This window comes from Talpa occidentalis, unplaced genomic scaffold (assembly GCF_014898055.3).
Source record: "Talpa occidentalis isolate TD23 unplaced genomic scaffold, MPIMG_talOcc4v2.1 talOcc4.3, whole genome shotgun sequence".
NCBI classification, from domain to species: Eukaryota; Metazoa; Chordata; class Mammalia; order Eulipotyphla; family Talpidae; genus Talpa; species Talpa occidentalis.
Window position 1 is genome coordinate 64,365,347 of NW_023603184.1, and position 26,462 is coordinate 64,391,808.

Here is a 26,462-nt window from a genome sequence, read left to right on the forward strand (position 1 = left end):
AAAATAGGCTCAAAGTCAAAGGATGGAAAACAATCCTACAAGCAAATGGGCCAAAAAAGAAAGCAGGAACAGCTATACTTATATCAGATAAAACAGACTTCAAACTCAAAAAAATAAAAAGAGACCCCAATGGTCACTACATTATGATTAAGGGGACAATACTTCAAGAAGAAATAACACTCATTAACATATACTCACCAAACGAAAGAGCACCAAAATATATCAGACAACTGTTGTCCTCTCTGAAAACAGACATCAGAGAAAACACATATGTAGTGGGAGACTTCAACACACCACTATCAACAATGGATAGATCAACAAGACAAAAAATAAGTAAAGAAACTAAAGCTCTAAATAAGGACCTAGAGCATTTGGGCTTAACAGACATCTATAGAACACTAAACCCAAAAAAAACGGAGTACACATTTTTCTCAAGCGCACATGGATCATTCTCCAGGATCGATCACATACTGGGACACAAGACAAACATCAACAGATACACCAAGATTGAAATCATACCAACCATCTTTTCTGACCACGAAGGCATCAAACTAGAAATAAATCATAAAAAGAAGGCAAGGAACTATCCTACCTCATGGAGATTAAAAGCCATACTACTGGAAGACCACTGGACTAACGAGGAGATCAAAGAAGAAATTAAAAAATTCTTTGAATTGAATGACAAGGAGGACACCAATATCCTAAATGTATGGGATGCAGCAAAAGCAGTAATAAGAGGAAAATATATAGCAATAGAAGCTCACATCAAAAAACAAGAAAGAACTCAAAGAAACAACCTAATCTCGAAGCTCAAAGATCTAGAAAAAGAACAACAAAAAAACCCCAGAACCAGTAGAAGAAAAGAAATAATAAAAACCAAAGCAGAAATAAATGAAATTGAAACTAAAAAAACAATCCAAAAGATCAATGAAACCAAGAGCTGGTTCTTTGAAAAAATAAATAAAATAGACAAACCCCTAGCCAGGCTCACAAAGGAAAAAAGGGAGAAAGCACAAATACACAGAATCATAAATGAAAGAGGAGAAATCACAACGGACACAGCAGAAATCAAAAGAATAATCAGTAACTACTATGAACAGTTATATGGAAACAAGTTCAACAATCTAGAGGAGATGGACAAATTCCTACAACTCTACAATCACCCAAAGCTAGATAAAGAAGAAATAGAACACCTAAACAGACCAATTACAAGCAGCGAAATTGAAATGGTAATTAAAAACCTCCCCAAAAACAAAAGCCCAGGACCTGATGGATTTACAAATGAATTCTACCAAACATTCAGAGACGAATTAGTGCCTATCCTTCACAAACTCTTCCAAAAAATTGAGAAGGAAGGGACAATACCAAACACGTTCTATGAAGCCAATATTACACTAATACCAAAACCGAATAAGGACAACACAAAAAAGGAAAACTATAGGCCAATCTCCCTAATGAACACTGATGCAAAAATCCTCAATAAAATTTTAGCTATCAGAATCCAACAATGTATCCATAAGATAATTCACCACGACCAAGTTGGATTCATTCCAGGGGCACAAGGATGGTTTAACATCCGAAAATCAATCAACGTTATCCAACACATCAACAAAAAGAAATATAAAAACCATATGATAATATCAATAGATGCTGAGAAAGCTTTCGACAAAGTGCAACACCCATTCATGATAAAAGCCCTTGAAATTCTTGGGATACAAGGAACATACCTCAACATCATAAAGGCCATCTATGACAAGCCAACAGCCAGTATCATTCTCAATGGTGAAAAGCTGAAAGCAATTCCATTAAGATCTGGAACAAGACAAGGATGTCCACTCTCACCACTGCTTTTCAATATAATACTGGAAGTCCTAGCCAGAGCAATAAGACAAGAGAAAGACATCCAAGGAATCCAAATAGGAAAGAAGAAGTCAAACTATCACTATTTGCAGATGATATGATAATATACATAGAGAACCCCAAAATCTCCACAGAAAAACTAATTCAACTCATCAATCAATTCAGTAAAGTGGCAGGATACAAAATCAACACGCAAAAGTCAGTAGCCTTCCTATACACAAACAATAAATCTGAAGAAGAAGAAATCAAAAAAACCACCCCTTTTATTATCGAAACAAAAAAAATCAAATATTTGGGAATAAATCTAACAAAAGAGGTAAAGGACCTATACAAAGAAAACTATAAAACACTGTTAAAAGAAATAGAAGAAGACACAAAGAAATGGAAAGACATCCCCTGCTCATGGATTGGAAGAATAAACATTATTAAAATGGCCATCCTACCAAAAGCAATATACAGATTCAATGCTATTCCAATCAAAATCTCAATGGCATTCTTCAAAGAAATAGAACAATTATTGATGAAATTCATATGGAATCACCAAAAACCCCGAATAGCCAAAGCTCTACTGAAAAAAAAAAGAAGGAAATGGAGGCATCACACTCCCAGACTTCAAACTATACTACAAAGCCATAATCATCAAAACTGCATGGTATTGGAACAAGAACAGACATACAGACCAATGGAATCAAATAGAAAATCCAGAAATAAACCCACAGATTTATGGTCAACTAATCTTTGACAAAGGAGCAAAGACTATGCATTGGAGCAAAGAAAGTTTGTTCAATAGATGGTGCTGGGAAAACTGGGTCGCTACATGCAAAAGAATGAAGCTTGACCACTACCTCACACCATACACAAAAATCAACTCAAAATGGATTAAAGAACTAGACATAAGACCTGAAACATAAAATACATAGAAGGAAATATAGGCGAAACACTACGGGATTTGCACATCAAAGACATCTTTACAGACACATCACCCAAAGCAGTGATAGTGAAGAGAAAGATAAACAGCTGGGACTACATCAAATTAAAGAGCTTCTGCACAGCAAAAGAGACAATAACAAAAACAAAGAGAAACCCCACCAACTGGGAGAACATTTTTGCACCCAACACTAATGATAAAGGACTGATCACAAAAATCTGCAAAGAGCTGATGAGACTCAGCAACAACAAAGAAAATAATCCAGTCAAAAAATGGGCAGAAGAGCTAAAAAGAAACTTCTCTGAAGAGGAAATGCAAATGGCCAACAGACATATGAAAAAATGTTCAACATCACTTGTAATCAGGGAAATGCAAATCAAAACTACCATGAGATACCATCTCACACCAGTGAGAATGGCACATATTAAAAAAACTAGCAACAACAAATGTTGGCGAGGATGTGGAGAAAAAGGAACTCTTGTGCACTGTTGGTGGGAGTGCAAACTGGTCCAACCACTATGGAGAGCTGTGTGGAGATTTCTGGACCTACTAAACATAGAGCTTCCATATGATCCAGCAATTCCACTCCTAGGTATTTACCCAAAGGACATAGAAACATCAATTCCAAAGAGCACCTGCACTGCTATGTTTATAGCAGCACTGTTTACAATAGCTAAGCTTTGGAAACAACCCAAATGCCCAAAAATAGATGACTGGATCAAGAAGATGTGGTACATATATACCATGGAATATTACTCAGCATTCAAAAAAGATAAACACATGCAATTTGCAGCAACATGGATGGCACTGGAAGGATCATGCTCAGCGAAATAAGCCAAAAAGAAAAAGAAAAATACCGGATGGTCTCACTCATAGCAGGAATCTAGAAAACTTAAATAAGGGACCAGGAAAATGAATATAAGAAAGTGAAAATCAAAATCAACAAAACTATGAACCAGAGACACTTTTTGGGGGGTGGCGGGCGGGAGGGGAAGGATTGGGGTCAGAATGGGGCGTTTGCAATTGTATGGGGGAATATAAAAATAAAATTTAATATTTGAAAAAAAAAAAAAAAAAAAAAAAAGATTAATCTGGATAGTTGTATACCCAATCACAAAGACCTGGAAGAACTTTTCTTTCTATCACATGCAGAATTCAAAATAGCCATGATAAAAAACCCTCAAATAAAGGAACAAGAGAGAAAACATATCTGTTTTCTCAACAGATCAGATAGGCAAAACTCAGAAAAGCCAATGATAGGCAAGAAAACAAAATTAACAAGTGAGAGACTGAAATTGGAATGCTTAGACAATAATGGAATTGAAGAATGTAAAAAGTTCAGTAGATCAAATATTCAGGAGAAAGCCAACTAAGTAGAATAGGTCAAATGAAAGATGGAATCAAAAAAAAAAGAAAGAAAGAAAGAAAAGAAAGATGGGCTAGATGGACTCAGTGAACCAAAAGATGCAAATGGAGAAAGAACCCAGAAAGAAAAAAGAAAAAGAGAAACATAGGGTTTTTCCAAGAATTACCTAACTCCACAAGAAAAGAAAATATAAGAATTATAAGACTCCAAGAAGGGGAAGAGAAAGGGGAACTGAGAAAATCTCTAAAAAAAATAAACTTCTCAAAAGTAAAAAAAAGAACTAAACTATTAGCTTTTAAGAAGGTAAAAGAACAGCAGGGCATATAGTAGTAAAGCTTCCAAGAGTCCAAGACAAAGAATGAATAATGAAGCTTATAAGAGCAAAGAAACACATAACCTATAAAGGGACTCAAATCAAACTTCTCTAAGAGACACTAAAGGCAAGAAGAAAATGGAGTGACATATAAAAAATCTTACTAGATAAAAAGCTGTCAGCCAAGAATATTATATCCTGCAAAGCTCTCCTTCAAATATGAGGTAGAAATAACGGCCTTCATTACGAACATAAACTTAAGGAATTTGCAACCACAACCCTTCCCTCCAAGATATATTAAAAGGAACTTGAGTATATAAACCAAAGATAGAACACAAAGAACTTAACAAGGAAACAAACAGAACCACACAATTATGGGCAAATGGTGTCTTTCATATATCAATATTCATTCCAACTGTCAATATAATGAATGTAATGAACTCACCAATAAAAAGATAGAGAATCTAGTTGGATTAGGAAACAGAATCCAACCTTCCGCTGTCTCCAGGAAACATACCTAAGTTCCAAGGATAAACACAGATTGAAAGCAAAGGGTTGAAAAACAATTCTATAAATGAACAGAACCCAATGGAAGTGGAGACACATATACTTATATCAGGTAAGCTACACTTCCAGCTAACAAAGGTAACAGAAGACCGTGAGTGACCCCATATGATGATTAAGGGAACAATATACCAGGAAGATATAACACTTATCAATATTTAGTCACCAAACAAAGGAACAACAATATACATTAGGCAATAAATAACAACTCTGAAAACCAGCATCATTGAAAATACATATGTGGTTGGAGACTTCAACACCCCAATCTTACTAAGAGATCACCTAAGCAGCAAATAAATCGTAATATAATAGCTTTAAACAAGGAATCAGATCATGTAACTCTAATCATCATTTATAGGGTATTTCCCCCCTCAAGTGTGGTCACCATATCGCTCTAACCACTGAAATTGAATAGATAATTTTTTCAAGTGCACCTAGGACATTGTCCAGGAATGACCACATATTCAGACACAAGACAACTATTAGCAAATTCATGAAGACAGAAATCATACCAAGCATCTTCTCTGATCATAAAGGTATTGAATTAGATATCAACTACAAAAAGAAAGTAAGGAAATCTGCTAATAGGTGGACACTGGAAAGCACACCACTGAAAGACCATTGGATTAATGAAATCAGAGAAGAAATAAAAAAATTACCATGAGACAAATGATAATGAGAACAAAACTTCTATGCTACACAACAAAGCAGCACTAAGAAGGATATATATAGCAAAATTGCCCATATCAAGAAACAAGAAAGACCTCAAATAAACAACCTAACCTATCTCCTCCAGGAACTAAAGAACAACAACAACAAAAACCCAAAGCAAGTAGGAGGAAATCATTAAAACTAAAGTAGAAATGAATGAAATAGAATTTTAAAAAGACGGTCCAAAAGATTAATGAAGCCAAAAGCTGTTTCTTTGAAAAAATAAACAATATACACAAATCTCTACCTATGTTTAACAAGGAAAAAAAAAAGAAAACTCAAATAAATGGAATCAAAAATGAAAGAAGAGAAATAACAACAGATACTGCAAAAATCCAAAGGATAATAAGAGGTTACAATGAACATTTATATGCAAACAAGTTCAACATGCTAATAGATGGACAAATTCTTAGAATTACAGAATTATTTAAGTCTGAATAAGGAAGATATAGAAAATCAAAACAAACCATTCACAAATAAGGAAATTGAAACAGTAATCAAAACTCTCCCAAAAGCAAAAATCCAGGACCAGATGCTTTACCAATGAGTTCTACCAAACTTTCAAAGACCAACTGATACAATTCTGATCAAACTCTTTCCAAAAATTGAGAAAGAAGTAATACTTGCAAATACATGTTATGAGGCCAACATTATTCTAATAGCGAAACCAAAGACAACACAAGAAAACTACAGACCAGTTTCCCTAATCAATACAGATGCAAAAATTCTCAAAATCTTAACAAACCAAATCCAACAATGTATTAAAAGAATTATACATTATGACCAAGTAGGATTTGTGTACATGGTTCAACATCTGAAAATCAATGTAATTCACCACATCGAGAAAAAAAGATTATGACCATATCAACAGATGCTGAGAAAGCATTTGACATGATGATCCAACACCTATTTATGATGAAAACCCTCAAAAAATTGTGGATAATTGGGAACGTATCTCAACATAATAAAGCCATATATAAGAAACCCACAATTAACAATTCTCAGTGGAGAAAAACTGAAAGCCTTTCAGCTAAGATCTGCTCTAAGACAAGGATGCCCACACTTACCACTACTATTCAACATAGTATTGGAAGTCTAGCTAGAGCAAGTAGGTAAGAATTAGGTAAGAGGGCCTCCCTGGTGGTGCAAGGGGTTAAGTTTCAGCACTATGAAGCTATGAGCAGCCACTGAAGAACAAGTTTGATCCCCAGCCAGGTTGCTAACCAACATGGCACAGTAGACCTCTCCTATCTTGCCTGCTGCTCTCCTCTGCTACGTATTTCAGTCAATCCACCTGTTCTGCTCCCACTCTTTCTCTGATGAGTCCTCTCACACACATCCCCACACCCCTAGCCTACACCCCAGCTCTTATATGCATAAATAAAATAAATCCTTTTAAAAAAGAATTATAAAAGGAATCCACACTGGGAAAGAAGATGAGCTATCATAACTTGCAGATGACACAATACCTAGAAAACCCAAAAAAGTCCACAGAAAAACTAATTAAGACAATAAACCAGTTTGACCGTGGCAGGTGGCAAAATCAATACATGAAAATCAGTTGCCTTCTAATACACCATCCAAAAAATGAGCTAGAAGAGAAAGAAATTAGGAAAACCATCTCATTTACAATCACACAAACAAAAAAAAAATTAAATACTTAGGAGTAAACCTAACAGAGGAGGAATAGGACCTATAGGAGGAAAACTAAGACATTAGTTAAAAGGAATAGAAGACATCATGAAATGGAAAGATATTATCTGCTCATGCATTGAAAGAATCAACATTGTCAAATGGCCATCCTAACGAATGCAATTTACAAATTTAATGTAATCCCAATAAAAATTTTAATGGCATATTTCAAAGAAATGGAATATTACTGAAATTCATATAGAAGCACAAAAAGCCCAGAATAGCCAATGTTATACTGAAACAAAAAGGGGGAAATGGTAGTGTTACTCTTTCAGACTTCAAATTATACTCTAAAACCACAATAATTAAAATAGCATGGTACTATAACAAACTAGACCCCAAGATCAATGGAACAGCTTGAGAACCCAGAAATAAACCCATCCATGTGAACAGTTAACTTATGACGGAGTGAAGAATATGCACTGGAACAAGGAAAGTCTCCTTAATAAATGGGAAAATTGGACTGCAACATGGAAAAGAATGAAAATAGACAACTATCTCCACCATACACCAAAAAAAGCAACTAAAACTAAATAAAAGACTTGAATGTAAGACCTGAAACCATGAAAGACATAGAAGAAAACAGGTAAAACACTCCATGACAAATTTCACAGTTATCTTTGTAGATTCATCCCCAGCAGCAAGGAAAATAAGAGAATATAAACTGGAATTACCTCAAATCAAAGAGGTGCTACACAGTGAAAGAGAATATAACTAAAACAGAGGCATCCTACTGAGTGAAAGAAAACATATGCACACAATGCATCTGACAAGGGACTGGCATCAAAGATCTACAAAGAACTCATACAACTCAAAAAAAAAAAAAAACACAAATAAACCAATCAAAAAATAGGCAGAGAAGCTACATAGGCGCTTCTCCAAAGAAGACATGTAGATGGTGAACAGGCATATGAAAAAATGTTCATCATCACCTATCATCACGGAGATGCAAATCAATCAAACACAGTGAGAAACCACCTGACACTCAGGAGAATGGCCCAAATCAAAAAGACCAAAATAACAAGTGCTGGTGAGGATGTGGAGAAAAAGGAACCCTCTTACACTACTGGTGGGAAAGTATACCGGTCTAGTCCCTACTGGAAGAATTATGGAAATATCACAAAAGACTAAAAGGGATCTGTCATATGACCCAGCAATTCCACTGCTAGGAATCTACCCCCAAATCACACACACACACACACACACACAAAAATAAATAAATAAATAAATAAATAAATAAATAAATAAATAAATAAATAAAAACTGGAAAAGAAACCTGTATGCCTATGTTTATAGCAGCACTATTTACAATAGCCAAGATATGTAGACAAACTAAGTGCCCCCAAACAGATGAATGGATCAAGATGTAGTATATGCACACAATGGAATACTACTCAGCAATCAAAAAGGTAATCTCATGCAATTTGCAGCAACACAAATGGAGCTGAAAGAGATAAGTTAAGTAAAATAAGCCAGAATGAGAAAGATAAATACTGGATGCTATCACTTGTAGGTGGAATATAGAAAAACCAAGTGAAGGTCAAAGAAAAACAAACTTTAAAACCAATCCTTGAAAGCTGACCACAGATTTGTGGCTTTCAGTGGGGGAAGAGGAAGGGAGGAAACCACAATGGAATTTGTTGGAGGACTATGTGTACTTCAGTGGATAGAGTGGTATCGTGACTATACCTAGGGTGGGAAATTTTATAGTCATAACACTGGCAATGATGTTGGACAATGGTACTTCAATAAGAACAAATTTAATTTAAAATAAATACATAAACAAATACCTAGAAAATAAATGTATTGGTAAGTACGTGTGGAATGTAGAACACTCGAGTAATGCTGGTGATAATATAAAATGGTAGGGGAAAACAGTATGGTGGTTCCAGCAATTCTATTTCTGCATATATACCACCCCAAAGAATGGAGAGCAGAGCTTGAAGAGTCTTTGTATCCCAATTTTATATAGGTACACATCATTTATATCAGCTATAAAGCGAAAGCAACCCAAGTGTCTATGAATAACAACACAAAAGAGGTAAATGGGATCAAAGCTTTACTGGTCTAAGGAAATGATACCACATGGTAATCTGAATCCACAGAAAGAAATGAAAAGTATAAGATGATAAAATGAAAGGATAATCATTAAATTATAAACACACACACACACACTTGCTCTCATTTTCCCCTCCAAATTTCTTTTTTGGAGGTTGGGAAGGAGACTGTTCAATGGGCTCTTGGGATACTGGCCCAGCCCTGTACAAAAACATTAAACATAGCTCAATGGAAAAACAGAAAATGAGCTATGCTAGTAGAGTGAGTGACTTTTCAGTTGGCAGGGAGATGGCAGGAATATTTCCAGGACTCTCTACTTCCCCAGTCTTCAAACAACATTACGTGGATCTAAGCATGAGGGCATAGGAGTAAGGAAATGTGTCCAAGGGTTTGAAGGTAAACTCCAGGCAGCTGGGAGTGAACCCTGGTCCAGAGATCTTAACCCCAGCCTCTCAGGGTTCAAATTTGTTGGACTGAGTTGGCTTGAGGCTATTTCTCTTGGGCATGCATAAAATTTTGCTAAGCTTCAGGTATTGCTTGCATTCATACAAGTCATACAGATGGCTTTATATGAAATAAGGGTCCTTATTGATGACAATGGTCTGTATCCTGGGCCAGTACTGGAGGTGTTCCCTGTGGCCATAGTTGCTCTGAGACGAGGCAGTCACTCCCCATATTCCTAGTCTTTCTCCAGGGGATACCGGAAGTTGATGATGAGGGCCTTGGAGCTTTTATCAAACAGGACGAGAAACACTCTGTCAGCTTACTTAATAGACATAAAGTAATATTTATAAAATATATTGCTGGGATTGAGATAGATCAATGGATGATTGATAGATACATGTAATACATGTTTAAAAAATACCACAATGGGGCAAGAAGAAATAGAACTATATAGAATAACATTTCTGTATCTCACTATAATTAAGTTATTATAAGTCAAATATTCTGATAAGGGAAGATAAATCCTACAGGAAGCAGTATGAAAAAAGCAAAAAATAAAAATGAAATAAAACCTCATTAATGAGAGTCAAATGTTATATAATACCTAAGTCCACAAGTCCACACCAGGACCTCCCTGGTGGCCTAGTGGTTAAGTCTCAGCATTATCACCACGAAGACCTGAGTTCAACCCCTAGCCAGGGAGCTAACCCACATATGGCACAGCAGACCTCTCGTCTCACCTGCTGCTCCCTTTAGCAGTGCATTTCAGTAAATCTGTTTGTTCTGCTCTCCACTTTGTCTCTGGTGAATCCTCTCACCCTTCGCACCAATGCCCTATACGCTGGTTCTTCTACGTAAAAAAAAAAAAAAAAAAATCCCACACCAGAGCCCTCCCAGACCTGCATGAATTTCTGTGAGATCTCACCAGTGTCTGCCCAGACCAGCAGAGGTCTCCTGGTTTCATGGGACTCCACCAAGGCCTATCTGGACCTACAGAGGCCTTGTGATATCCCACAATCACCCCCACACCCTCACTGATTGGTGAGACCCCAGGCCCGCATCAGGAAGTAAGCCAGAGTGGCCAATGGTCTCATGACCTCCCATGAAACTCTGCCAGGAGCTAGCCCAAAGAGCCAAGAGTGCCACAATACCCCATGTCCCAACCTGCACTGGATATGGTGGGGGGTGAATCCCACCAGATATACTACCTGCCAGTCCCAGCTACCCCAGTCAGGACCTCCACTGTGCTACATGCCCAGATCTTCTGAGGCATGTATCCACCATCTGGTAAATGCCCAGAATGTAGGAGAGGAAGCCCCACATCCAATAGAAGCCCCACCTACAGCAGAGCACACCCAAAAGCAAACAATGGGGAGAAAGAAATATACAAACGGCCAAACAAATCCTCAGGGGAACAGTACACCACAGAAAGTAAACCAATTTCCAGAACCCAACAACACAGATATGGGAGAGTTTTTCTTCCTATCAGATAAAGAATTCAAAATTGCCATAATCAAGAATATCAAAGAATTGCAGCAAAAATTAGAATACAAAGAAAACTCAAAAAGCAGATCAGAAACATCTGAGAAAATTCAGAAAAGAAAAAGGAAGCTATGGGAAACACAATCAAAGAACAGAAAAGAGAGATTGAATCTCTAAAAAATAACATAACTTCAAGATATAAAAAGATCAATGGATGAGGTAAAAAATTCTGGAAAAATTCATAAAAGTAGAATAGACCAAATAGAACAACAGATCGGTACACTTGAAGATGCAGACATGAAAATAACCAAGATAGAAAAAGATGAAAGAAAAAAAAGAATGAAGAGGGCCTCCCCCGGTGGCGCAGCGGTTGAGCGCTGGGCTGCAAAGCTGCCTGCAGCCTCTGCAGCGCCAGTTCGATCCCCAGCCGCCGGCGAGGGTCCCACATGGCGCAACAGACCTCTCCTGCTGCCCGTTGCTCCCCTCAGCAATGTATTTCAGTCCTTCTGCCTGTTCTGTTCCCTGCTCTGGCTCTGGTGAGTTCTCTCACCCTCCCGTGCTTCTGACTGTACCCAGTGCTTGTATAAATAAATAAATAAATCTTAAAAAAAAAAAAAGGGAATGAAGAAACACTGAGAACTATCTGACACTATATGAGGAAAGGGAATATGAAGTCACAGGAGAAGAGAGAAAGCAGCTGAAAAACTGCTTAAGGAAATTCTCAAAAGAAAACTTCCCAAACGTGAAGAAGGAAATGAACACAGAAATACAGGAAGCTAAGAGGACACAAACCTACCTAAATAAAAGGAAATAAACAGCAAGACACATAGTGAAACTCCCAAGAGTCCAAGACAAAGAAAAACAATGAAGCTGAAAAGGGGGAAGAAACAAATAAAGGAACACCAACAAGGTTAACATTGGATTTCTCTGAAGAAATACTATGCAAGAAGATAATGGACTGGCATATTCAAAATAATGCCAGGAAAAAAAATGCAAGCCAAAAATACTTTATCTACAAAGCTCTCCTTCCTATATAAGGGAGAAATAATGAACCTCTCAGACAAACAAAATCTTTGGGAATTTGCAACCACTAACCCCCCCACCAAGAAATATTAAAAGGCGCTTCAAGATTTGAACCAAAGAGAAGCATGACACAAAGAACTGAACAAGGAACTGAACCACAAAAATAGAACCAAATAGAAGCATAAGACTTCCACATATCAATAATCACTCTAAACATCAATGGACTGAACTCACCAAAAAAAGAGACATAGAGTATCATGTTGGAAACAGAATCCAACCTTCTGCTGCCTTCAAGAAATGTACTTAAGTTCCAAAGACAAACAAAGACTGAAAGTAAAAGGATGAAAACAATTCTACAGGCAAATGGCACCCAAAGGAAGGCAGAGACAGCCACACTAATATCAGATAAAATAGATTTCCAGCTAAAACAAAATTAGAAGAGACATGAAGGAGAAACAAAAACAGTTCAACACCTGAAAGTCAGTCAACATAATTCATCACATCAAAAACAACAAAAAAGATAAAAATCATTGTATCGTATTAGTAGATGCAATAAACACAGAAAACATTTAATAAAGTTCAATATCCATTTATGATGAAAACACTTGAAAAACTTAAGATAAAATAATAAAACCTCTACATTACAATACCCGTAGCTAGCATCATTCTCGGTGGAAAAAAATCAAAAGCCTTTCCACTAATATCCATTACAATAAAAGGATGTCCCCTCTCACCAGTACTGGCAGTGAGAATGTAAACTGGTCCAGCCATTACAGAAAGCTGTGTGGAGGTTCCTCAAAACACTAGAAATGCCATATGATCTAGCTATTCTACTCCTAGTACTCTATCCAAAGAACACAAAAACACTAATTCAAAAGGAAACAAGCAACATTGTTTAATGCAGCACCATTCACAGTAGCCAAGATATGGAAAAAACCTCAGTGCCCCCAAACAGATAAATGGATCAAGAAGATGTGGAATATATAAACAACGGAATACTATTCCGTGATCAATAAAGATAAAGTCATTGCAGCAACATGGATAGAGCTGAAAAGGTTAATGCTAAGCGAAATAAGTAAGAAGGAAAAAGATAAATATCAGATGGTTTCACTTCTATGTGGAATACAGAAAAAGCAAACAAAGGGTCAAAGACAATTCTTGAAAACTGAGCATAGATATGAGGCATCCAGGGGACGGGGAGAAGGGTAGGGTAAGGGCTGGGCAGGGTGAAAATGGGGTGGGAGGGAGGGAGCACAAGAGAATGTGGTCCTGCACTATGGCTATTTTCATGGTGGGAGAACTACAATGAACACTGCCTGAGGGGAGAAATCATATATTGTCCAAAACTTAAATCAAAAAATAAAAAGGATGCCTTAACAGTTGGCTGAATAAATCAACTAAAACTTAAATGTAAAAAATTTACAAAATATAATATGCATTAAATACAAAAGCTGTAATGGAGGAACAGAAGAACAAAAAATATATACATAAGTCATAAATAGCACAAAAAGTGAAGTGGCAAATATAAATTTAATTATATCAATAGAATTATTTGATATAGTAACAAACCAAAAATAAGTGAAAAATGCAGAGGCTGTTACTGATGGGAAAAGTTGTATCTTAGGGCCTCCCCGGTGGCGCAGCGGTTGAGCGCTGGGTTGCAAAGCCCGCGGCCTCTGCAGCGCCGGTTCGATCCCTGGCCGCTCCCTGGCCACCACAGGAGGGTCCCACATGGCGCGCAGACCTCTCCTGCCGCCCGCTGCTCCCCTCAGCAGTGTACTTCGGTCCTTCTGCCTGCTCTGCTCCCCGCTCTGGCTCTGGTGAATTCTCTCACCCTCCCGCGCTTCTGACTGTGCCCAGTGCATGTATGGACAAAACGAACAAACAAATAAATAAATAAATAAAGCATGCCTCTATAAAAAAAAAAAATTTAAAATTTAAAAAAAAAAAAGTTGTATCTTAAACTATAAACTTTTGACAGAACACACTCTTTATATTCAGATACAATACAAGCAGAAACTAAAGTGGTAAGAAAAGATTTATCTATCATGTAATTGTAATCATAACAGCACTGGAATGAATGTACTTACATCACACAAAATAGATCTGAAAACAAAAAACACTAGTAAAGTGGGACATTTCATAAAAATGAAAAGTTTTACCATCAGGAAAATATAATATTTATGAACATATAAGCCTGCAAATATATAAAGAACTGAAAGAAGTAACAGACAGCTCAAGAGTAATACTGGAGACATCCAAAACCTACTTTCCATAAAGTCTAGAACAACAGTTGGAAGGTCATTCAATTCAAACAACAGCATCAACTAAGGAATCCTGACCAACAAGTCAGACAGACCACTCCAGCCAACAATAACAGAAAGTGTGTCTTCTCATGTACACAGGGAATATTCTCCAGAATAAACTATGCACCAGCCCATAAAATAAGCCTAAATAAATTTAAAAGAAATGAAATCATACAAGGCATGGTGCCAAATAATAAAGGAATAAAACTAGAAATAGATAATGGAAAGACATTTGGGAAATCATAAGAATATGAAAATTAAATACCACTCACATCAATAACCAAGGGATCAAAGAAATCAGAGGGAAAATCAGAAAATATTTTGATAAGAATCCAAATGAAGGCGCAACATACCACAACTGTTGGGGTATGGTTAAATCAGTGCTTGGAGGAAAATTTAAGAATGTAAATTATTTTATCAAGAAAGAAAGATCTCAAATTAACAAAATCCTTTAAGACATGGGAAAAAGAAGCTAAACCTAAAGCAAGCAGAAGGCAAAGATTACAGCAGAAATAAACAGAATAGAAACACAACCGAGAAAAATCAATAAAATCCTAAATTGATTCTTTGAAAACTATCAGCAAAATTGATAAAACTTTAGCTAGACTGAGGAAGAAAAATAACAGAAGATTCCAATTGCTAAATTATAGAATGAAGTTACCACAATAAAACAGGGGGAAATAGGAGAGGTGATTATAAGGGGATGTTACAAACAATCATCTGCCAATAGTTTGGATAACTTTAGATAAAATGGAAGAATTTGGGTAATTTTAGATAAAATGGACGAATTCCTATATAAACACATGAAACCACTAAAACTAACACAAGAAGAAACAGAATTTTTGAGTATATCTATGTAACATGCAAAGCGATTGAGTTAGAAATTTAACAATTTTTCACAAATAAAAGACCAAGCCAGATGGTATCATTGGTAAATTCCATAAAATATTTCAAAAAGAATTAGTATCAGTTCTTCAAACTCTTCCAAAAATCAATTAGTATAACCATTATGTTAACAGGTCAATGAATAAAATAATATGATCATATGGACTGATATACAAAAGCTATTTTAAAAATACATTTGTTCATGGTGAAAACTCTCAATTTAGTATAGAAAGGACGTTTCTTAAGGATAATAAAGAACCTCTATGAAAGCCCATCATATTTAATGCTGTATTTTGATTTGTATCACAGATGTGATACAAAAACACAGGTTTATAGACACACAAAAATGTAAAAATTAGTGATGCCAAATGTTAGGTCCATAAATTATACCAATGTCAATACATGTGGTTTTGAAAATGTACCACAGTTGTAAAAGATATTACCATCTTATTTTATTGCTAGGTACATGGGAGTTTTTTGTCCTGTATTTGCTACTTTCTGTATTTGCTACTTTCTAAAATTATTAAAAAATTAAAAAAGAAAACAAAAGAAAAAAATTCCAACTTATGCTTACTAATAAATAGGAGTCCAATAACTAATTATATAATGAAATTAAATAAACAAGCTACATAGAGTAAATTTGGAGTTCTGTTTTTAATAGCTTTTGAGTTTCCATCAATAACGTATTTCAAAATGTCTGAAGTTTCAACATAGTTCTTTATTCCAGTATGTAAATAAATTATATATTGTATGCATACTCATGCCTTTAAAATACTTTTAAATCCTTCATCTCAAAAGAGAATCTATTTATTTGAAGACTTTTATTGAGTCTCTATTATTTAACAGACCACATACTAAAATGTGATGTATGCTTCTTTCCTTGAAGAAATACAGCATGATTCATCAAAAATAAAACAAATATTTCCACTATTTATAATCTGCATGATCTTCATGAAACTTCTTTTGTGTTTAACACTATAACTCTGGAAAACAGATTTAAATCTGATTATTTGGTTGATTTGTTTAAATGCTGAGAGCACATATTTTTATGAACCAGCTTGGTATAAATTAAGATTCATTCCAGGGCTTCCCCAGTGGTGCAGTGGGTTGAGCACAGCGCTGTGAAGCTGTCCATAGCCTCTGCAGGGCGGGTTCGATTCCTGACCGGCCAGGGACATACCCACATGGCACGGCAGACCTCTCCTGCCTCACCCGCTGCTACCCTCAACAATGTCTTCGGTCTGTCTGCCTGGTCTCCTCCTCACTCTGTCTCTGATGAATACTCTCATCCTCCCACATCTCTGGCCTGTACCCCAGTTCTTGTATAAATAAAAAGAAAGAAAAAACAAAGATTCATTCCACTGAAGCTACCAGGACCTCCTCGTGAGGATGAAGTCACCTGAACCCAGTTAAAATTGTTCACTCAAGCACCAGAAAATTACAATTATTACAGCAAAACTATGAAACAGTAAGCTCATGTCTCTCTTAACCATTTTCAATCAGTTATTTTTCCACCATTTACTGTGCTAATATGACTATGCAGTAAAGTTATATGATTATTTACTTTAGAAGACTGCTAAATATAAATAGCAACCTGAAAAGGAGCAGGAGAAACACACACTGGCAGAGGTAATATAATTGTATAAATCATATAAGCTTTTAGTTGGCAATGTGTGACTTTCAAAGATAATTAAAAATGTGTATTCATGGGCTGAGCAATCACACCACTAGCAATCACAACCTGAGAAATACATCTGTATGTATAAATATGATCTCCAAAGCATTGCTTGTAATAGCAATCCACATTCATTCAATGGAATATTCTGTAGTCACTAAAAAGAATAAGAGTCTACACTGATGTAGAAGACTCCAAAGAGAGTGATAAGTGAAAGTAGTAAGTAGTAGAAAGGAGTAAACAGTCAATATAATGGTAAGCTGTGGCCAGATCACTTACAACATTTCAGGTCATATATAATGAAATGTAGATATAAGAGTAAGATACAAAGATCAATTATGATACTACCGTAAAAATATCAACAGAATAAGTGAGGCCTACACTAGGTGGCATCAAAGAGGCTAAAGTGAAATGTACAAATTCAAGAAAGGCATAATTGGTAAATAGGTAACTGAACATAGTGAGAAGAAAGAGCAGGACATCAAGGATCATGCCCACAATACTGAATTAACCAAATGAATAGCTGGTGACATTCACTAATATAAGAAACAATGGAGCTCATGAAAACTGGAAAAGGTCCATTTTTAAAACCTAGCAATTTGAGTACCTATGATTCAACCAAAGGAGGAAGGGGGGATGGAGGGTGGGAGATGAAAATCCAACAGAAAAAGAAAGAATTCCTTACTGAGACCTAACATACCTTATTTGATCTAGTCTTTTTTTTTTTTTTTTTTCCAATATAAATATGTGCTTTATTACACACACAGTATATATAACATATATATTGCAAAAGGATACACAAGTGTTGCAGTATAGACACTTCCACTAACATCATGATTGCTAAATGTTTAATTTTTTTTTTCATTTTAAGGATGACTGGGGTGTTGTAATTTTCTTTTTTTTTAATTTTTATATTCCCCATACAATTACAACCCCCTGATTTTGACCCCAATCCCTCCTTTCCCCACCACCCCCCAAAGTGTATCTCTGGTTCATAGTTGTTTGTTGATTTTGATTTTTTTTTCTTTCGTATAGTTATTTTTTTTTTTTAATATTAAATTTTATTTTTATATTCCCCCATACAATTGCAAACGCCCCATTCTGACCCCAATCCTTCCCCTCCCGCCCCCACCCCCCAAAAAGTGTCTCTGGTTCATAGTTTTTTGTTGATTTTGATTTTCACTTTCTTATATTCATTTTCCTGGTCCCTTATTTAAGTTTTCTAGATTCCTGCTATGAGTGAGACCATCCGGTATTTTTCTTTTTCTTTTTGGCTTATTTCGCTGAGCATGATCCCTTCCAGCGCCATCCATGTTGCTGCAAATTGCATGTGTTTATCTTTTTTGAATGCTGAGTAATATTCCATGGTATATATGTACCACATCTTCTTGATCCAGTCATCTATTTTTGGGCATTTGGGCTGTTTCCAAAGCTTAGCTATTGTAAACAGTGCTGCTATAAACATAGGAGTGCAGGTGTTCTTTGGAATTGATGTTTCTGTGTCCTTTGGGTAAATACCTAGGAGTGGAATTGCTGGATCATATGGAAGCTCTATGTTTAGTAGGTAATGTGCACATTATCTTTTTCTGTCTGCACATTCCTACCTAGCTACAGTCTTCTTGATTTTCTTCAAATCACTAAACTCATTCTCTACTCTTTTTTTTCCTAAGATTTATTTATTTACACATACAAGAGCTGGGGTACAGTCCAGAGATGTGGTGGGTGAGAGGATTCACCAGAGACAGAGTGGGGAACATAACAGGTGGATCTACTGAAATACACTGCTGAGGGGAGCAGCGGGCGAGATAGGAGAGGTCTGCCCCGCCATGTGGGTTGCTCCCTGGCCAGGGATCGAACTCGTGCTACAGTGGCTGCAGACAGCTTCACAGTGCTGCGTCTTAACCCCTGCACCACCAGGGAGGCCCCCATTCTCTACTCTTAACAGACCTTTTTATACCTTGCTCTCACTTAGGACTCTGCTCTACTGCTACCTCCTCAGTAACCATATATATCTCCCAACTGCCTTCTCATTCTATCCCGTTTCTATCTCTTCACTTCCTTCCTAGTACATATTACCACCAAACATATGTGGATGTTTGCATGTGCCCACATTAAAAATAAACACCATAGAAGCAGAGTCTTGTTAACACTCATATTTCTAGAATCCAGAACACTGTCAGGCATGTTAGTTACCTTCCCTCTCTATGTGTGTGTGGATTGACAAGAAATGGATGGATGAATGATTCTTCTGTTTGAGCAAGAAGAAATACAGGTTTAAGGGCCATCAGTCTGAAAATTAAAGTCAGAAAGCAGTTGAGATTATCCAGGGTCAGAGAGAGTATAAAACAGCCAAAGGAGAACCCTGACACCTACCAAAATAGAATGGTGACTGCCAAAGGCAATCAATAGATGTTTGGCTACTTGAAAAGGTAAATGAGTAAATTGACAAAATAGCCTACAGAAGAAATTTTAATATTTGGATGGATTTTAGTCCCTTGTGGACATTTCTGATCCTATGGGTTTGGTTTTTTGTTGTTTTTTTTTCCTTTGACCTCCTAAGAGGCCCATTCCTCTTATGGACCAGGACCCTGTTCTCTAACAGGGCATTTGAGGGGCTCTGTAAAGCACAAAGGATAATGCTTCTGCAGAGAAACTAACTTATTGGAAATAATTTTTCTAAAGATGAAAACAGATGATCCCTAAGAGAAAGTCAAACTTTAATCAGTAACTACTGCCAGGCAAAACTGAGATTATTGTTGATAGGCCAAGAACAAGAACCAGGGCGGATTTTAGACAAGTTTACAGGAAAAACTACGTTGTAGCTGTACTGATCGATGATGGGGAAAAATACTTAGGAAGGTAGTATGATAAAATGGAAATTATATTTTTAAATGTCAAAAACAACTAAACTAGCTGATCTCAGAAGTCCCTTTCGGCTCTAAGGCTCCTTATTTCTAAAGATGCTTCCCCAGTAGAAAGAATTATATTTTTCACATAAGATTAAAGGCAATGTATATAATAGGTTAGTCAGGTCAGAAAGACTTAAAGGCTGCTGTAGAAAGAGTTACTTCCATAATAATTAGACCAAAGGCATATAATGGTTTTTAACAGTAACTAAGATTCTCTGACCCCCTATCAGAGTATGGACATTCACTACCTCCCATGATGAAGAAAACACCATAGGTAAAGATCTTCATTAGGGAGTTAGAAGATTACTAAGAAAACACAAAACACATTGACCTTGATAAGAAAAGGAGGTTATTTACTAATGGACAATGTAAAATTTAGGAATGGCAATAATTTGTTGTTTGTTTCCCCTCTGAGTAGACCTGTCTAAAACAGGAGGAGGGAAAACTAAATAATATGATGCTTCAAATATAAAGTATGATTTCTATGGTTGAAAAACTGACCATTTTGTCTTTATAGAAGTCAGTTATGGCTAACAAAGTTAATACTGTTAACAACAAAAATAATAATAGCACATATACTTAATCATTTATTTTAACAACCCTATAAGGGATGTCATATTAAGACTCTTGAAAGATGGAAGAAACAGAGGAAACATAAGTTTCTAAAGATCACACAAGTTGGAATATAAGCGTTGCCATTTACATCTCAAGTTATCTGACTCAAGAGTCCATGCTTACATTCACTATACAATTCTGTTTCTGAGAATTATTTTGCTGTTGTCAACAATGGAAGGTTATTTATATTTAGTCTTCCCAAGTAAAAGGGCCATTATTTAGACTGACAATACACAAATGCTTTGTATAGCCTGTTTAAAAATAGCAACTTCCCTTTCCAACAATATGGAAGACTAGATAATCTAAAAACTCTCTGCCCAAAAGAAAAAAAATTCCTAGACATGTTGGATGATAAAATACAATAAACATTCTTTTAATTAAAGAGTTAAGCTGAAAAGAAATCTCCAGCATAAAAGAAGAATTAGAAACCTTAAGAAGTGGGCATAAACCGTGCTGAGGCTGCCATGGAAAGGCTTGTTAAATAAAAGCGGTCTAGGTTTACCACACACACAGGTGAGGCAATGAATAGGATATGGGTTCAAATAGAGTAAGATATGTGAGATAAAGAACTAGTTAGTGCTTTCCCACCGAAATCTTGGACAGTGGATGGCTACAATCTTAATAAAAGGTAGAATAGGGGGAATATTCTTTCCACGAACTCAGAGTAAGATAAAAGAAGTTTTTCTGGCTCTACCTGGGATCTGAAGAAGAAAAGTCCCCGGAAAAATTTAATATAACAAGGCTGCGCTCTCATGGGTCTAAAGTTTTATTTTGTACTATCAATTGTTTGTGGAACTACAGAGGTTAAAAAAAAAAAAAATCATGATAAAAAGTTAGTCCTGGGTAAAAACAAAACAACTCTCAAGGAATATACCTTTAATTCAAACAATAGATGATTCTCAAAAAATACACTCACCTGAAGACAAGGTCACAAAAATTACAAAATATAAAAACAACCAAGAGCAAGGGTCATCAGAGCTAAGCTGAATTACAATTATGTAATTATAGAGACCATAAACTTTAAATTATAGATACTAAAAATATATAAGGATTTGCTTTATCTAATAGAAAAACTTATAATAAAAGTAAAATAAATAAGACTGGATTGTCAAAGATAGACCAAGAGAGACCATTGAAAAGTGTCCAGACAGGGCCTCCCCGGTGGCGCAGCAGTTGAGCGCTGGGTTGCGAAGCTGCCCGCAGCCTCTGCAGCACCGGTTCAATCCCTGGCTGCTCCCCGGCCACCAGAGGAGGGTCCCACATGGTGCACAGACCTCTCCTGCCGCCCGCTGCTCCCCTCGGCAGTGTACTTCGGTCCTTCTGCCTACTCTGCTCCCCACTCTGGCTCTGGTGAATTCTCTCACCCTCCCGCACTTCTGACTGTACCCAGTGCTTGTATAAATAAATTAATTAATTAAAAAAAAAAAAAAAAAAGAAAAGTGTCCAGACAACAGACCCACACAACTTTGTTTACAACAAAGCAGTACTAAAGAGCATGGGGGAAGGAAGGCATTTTCGATAAGATGACAGAAACCTTAGACTAAAATTTAACCTCAATCAAAATTAAAAAGATTACCAACACAAAAACCTCCATCAAGATTGAATGAGACTAATGAAAAAAGCAAATAACAAAAATACAAAAGTAAACAACCACTAATAAAGCATACAGACCTATAATAATTAAAGAAAATGATGAAGTAGTTTAAAAATTCACAATAAAAGACACCAAAGATAGCTTTATCAAATCCGTGACATTATAAGAACCTTCAAAGAACACAATCTCCAATTAAGCTATTCTACAGAGTAAAAAAGTATGAGATGTTACCCATAGTTTTATGATTTTAGTTTGTGGAAATAATAGTAAGATAAAGGCAAATCACACTAATAAAGGGAAAAGCAAACATCTTGCATACAATATTAGCAAAGTGAATTGGTATTTCATGAAGGTTTCATATTACAAAAGCTATACATGTAGTTAATAATTTAACATAACAGAATAAAGGGAAAAAAGGCATACAAATATCACCTTAAACAGAGGGAAGAAATCAATTGAAACCATATGAAAGCAAATTTTGATCTCACATGATACTGAAAAATTCAAGATAAATTTGAAGCCCTTTTATATAAACTGAAGCCTAATTATAAAATTTCTGGAATCATCTGAGAATACCTCCTTATTTCATAGACGTTTTGAAAAGCTTTCTTATAAGAAGATCCCAAAGTATAAACAAATGAAAAAAGTAAATACATTGGACTATATTTAAATGAAAACTTCCTATGCAAATAGAGGTACCATAAACATGAAATCTATTTCTGGCTATACAGGACATTATACATTCTTTAAAAAACAACCTTCCAAATACAATAAAACTACTAGGTAAATATTTTTAATTGTTTTAATCCATTATTAATGTAGCATTAAAAAAAGATAGAAACAATGATCCAAAGGGAAATCAGGAAGCCTACCTAGTCAGAAAAGCTAATGTCAGTTTCTTGCTTCTACTTTGACCACAGTATACACACAGGAAACAAAAGTAGTAATATAATCTATTTAGGTTGGAAATATAAAAGAAATCCTACAAATTTTATATCAACTATATTCATAAAGTAAAAGTAAACATCAAAATATTATGCCATGCAGAATAAACTTGCTAATCTAGCTAGTGTATACGCTATGATGTGTTCTGAGAACCCCAAATGAAAAAATAAACTGAGAAACGGTTCTGGGAATGTGTACCCTCAGGTGACTGCTACAATCAAATAAAATTCTTCTCTGCAGGAAATCAATTTTCAACAAAACACAAACAGAAATTGGCAGAGAAGATATTAAAAACATAACCAACTATATCATGTCCCCAAGAAACTAATTTATAAAGCTATATATATAGGATGAAAATCATTTATGGAAAAGGTATGCCAGGCAAGCATTAATCAAAAGAAAGGAGTACCTGGGGCCTGCCTGGTGGCGCAAGGGGTTAAGACACAACCTATGAAGCTGTTCACAGTCACTGAAGCATGAGTTCAATCCTCAGCCAGGGAACTACCCATACAGCATGCAGCAGACCTCTCCTGTCTGGCACACTGCTCCTTTCTGCAGTGTATTTCAGTCAATCTGCCTGTTCTGTTCCCCACTCTGTCTCTGGTGAGTCCTCTTAGCCTCCACACCCTTGGGCTGTACCCCAGTTCTTGTATAAACTTTTTTTAAAAAAAGAAAGGAATACACACATTAGTGTGAAATAAAACAGACTTCAAAGGAAAAAAATCACCAAAGACTAAAAAGACAGTATACAATGACAAAAGGGCCAGCCCCCCAAGATATTCAATTCTGTGTGTGCATCAAAAAAAAAAAAAATCCTGAGAAAAAGAACAAATGGAGAACTCACACTACCCACTTTCAAAACTGAGTATAAAACTGCAAGACAGCAAGACAATCCGATGTTCACCAGGATAGGCATCAGAATCAAAATGAATACAGACCTGAAGAGTCCAGAAATAAACTATCACATTTACTTTGGATTGATTTATGACAAGAGTGTCAAAACTTTCGATGGGAATGAATTATCTTTCTAAGAAATGTTGAGAAAACTGAATGATTGCAAAAGAATGAAACTGGACTCCTACCTCACACCACATAAAAAACTGAACCCCAAGTGAACTACAGACCTAACATTAGTGGCTAAGTCTATGAAAGCATCAGGGAAAACACAGGAGTAAATATTTGTTACCAAAGATCAGATCTTTGTATTTTGGATATGATACCAAAAGCACATGAGACAAAAGAAAAAAGATAAATTGGAATTCGTCAAAAATTAAGACTTTTGTATTTCAAAAGGTATCAAGAAAGTAAAAAGACAACACATGGAATGAGAGAAAACATCTGAAAATCATATATATATATTTGATAAGTAACTTGAATCCTAAATAAAAAAGAATTCTTACAACTCAAGAAGACAATTATAAAAAGGCAAGGAATTTGAACAAACATATCTTCAAACAAACATTTCTTCAAACAAGATACAGAAATGGCCAAAAGCTTACAAAAAGATAAAAATTGAAAGACAGGAAAAAGATAAAGAAAGCAAATACCAATTGGGACTCCCTGGTGGAGCAAGGTGTTAAGACGCAGCCTATGAAGCTATCCCCGGCCAAGGAGCTGCCCACATGGTGCACCAGACCTCTCCTGGCTTGCCCGCTGCTCCCCTAAGCAGAGTATTTCAGTCCATCAGCCTATTCTGCTCCCCACTCTGTCTCTGGTGGATCGTCTCACCCTCAACACCTCTGGCCTGTACCCCAATTCTTGCATGCATAGATAAAAGTCTTTAAAAAAAAAAAAAGTATCAATCGTAGAAATCCCTATATGAAAAGATTACTTTAAGATCTAACAAGATCTACAGCTGAAATCCAAAAATTTTTTTAATCTTAGAAGAGGCCAGTAGGAAACAACATTCTTCCCAAAAACCGAGGAAAACAGAATGCTTCCAAATATATTTTATGACAACACCGTGGTGATACCAAAAGGAGACAAGGACATCACAAAAAAATCTTACAGACCAATATCCCAGATGAACAGAGATGCAAAACTTCTCAAAAAAATCTTTGCAAACCAAATAAATGATACTTAAAAAGGATCGTGTATCATAAACAACTGGAATTTACTGTAAGGAGACACGGAAGTTTCAACATAGGAAACCAATCAATGTAATTCACTACATCAATAAAAGGAATGATAAAAGTCATACGACCCTATCAACAGAAGTAGAAAAACGTTTGCTATGATTCAATATCCATTTATAATAAAAACCCACAAAAAATGGGGATCAAAGGAATACACATCAGTATAATAAAGTTCAAATATGACAAACTCTCACAGTTAACTTCATACTCAATTGTGAAAAACTAAAAGCTTTTGCTCTTAGATCAGTGACAAGACAAGGAGTTTCACTGCTACTATACAACATAGTATTGGAAGTCTTAGCTAGATAATTAGGCACGAGATAGTTACACTAGGAATCCAAACTGGGAAAGAAGTAAACTATCAATATTTGCAGATGCCTTGATAATATACATAGGAAACCCTAATGACTAAACTAAAAAACTATTAGGAACAACAAATCAGTACATTAAAGGGGCAGGCTACAAAAGCAATTCACAAAAACTTGTGTTCCTATATGCAAATGAGAAATCTCAAGAGAGAGCAATCAAGAAAACAATCCCATTTACTACTACTTAAAATAAAAAAACTAAATTTCTAGGAATAAACTTAACAAAGGAGGTGAAGGACCTGAACAATGAAAACTAAAAGATACTTTTAAAAGAAACAGAAAACACAAAGAAATGAATTAAAATTCTGCCCAAGGTTTGGAAGAATTAACATTTTTTCAAATGGCTATCTTATCCAAAGCAACATACAGACTCAGTGTAATCCCTATCAAAGTTTCAATGGTATTCTTCAAAAGAAAAGAACAAACATTACTCAAATTTATATAGAACCACAAAAGATACCAAAAGCCAAAACAATCCCGACAAAGAATTTATAACACATCCCCAGAAATGAAACTATACTACCAAGACATAGTAATCAAAAACAGTATGGTATTGGAATGCAAATAGACACGCAGACCCATGGAAGAG

General features: G+C 35.9%; 1 protein-coding gene across 3 annotated transcripts in view; it reads right to left on the reverse strand.

Annotated features, from left to right (window-relative positions):
• The window catches only part of PTPN4 (protein tyrosine phosphatase non-receptor type 4), a 160,515-nt gene that overhangs the window by 91,363 nt on the left and 42,690 nt on the right, over window positions 1-26,462 (reverse strand). The window contains exon 1 of one of the 3 annotated variants that reach the window (XM_054699631.1): window positions 4,913-4,961. The exons of the other annotated variants lie outside the window; for them this stretch is intronic. The gene's annotated coding sequence lies outside the window, so the exon portion shown is untranslated. Of the gene's footprint in view, window positions 1-4,912; window positions 4,962-26,462 lie in introns of those variants that run through there. 3 annotated transcript variants of the gene reach the window in all.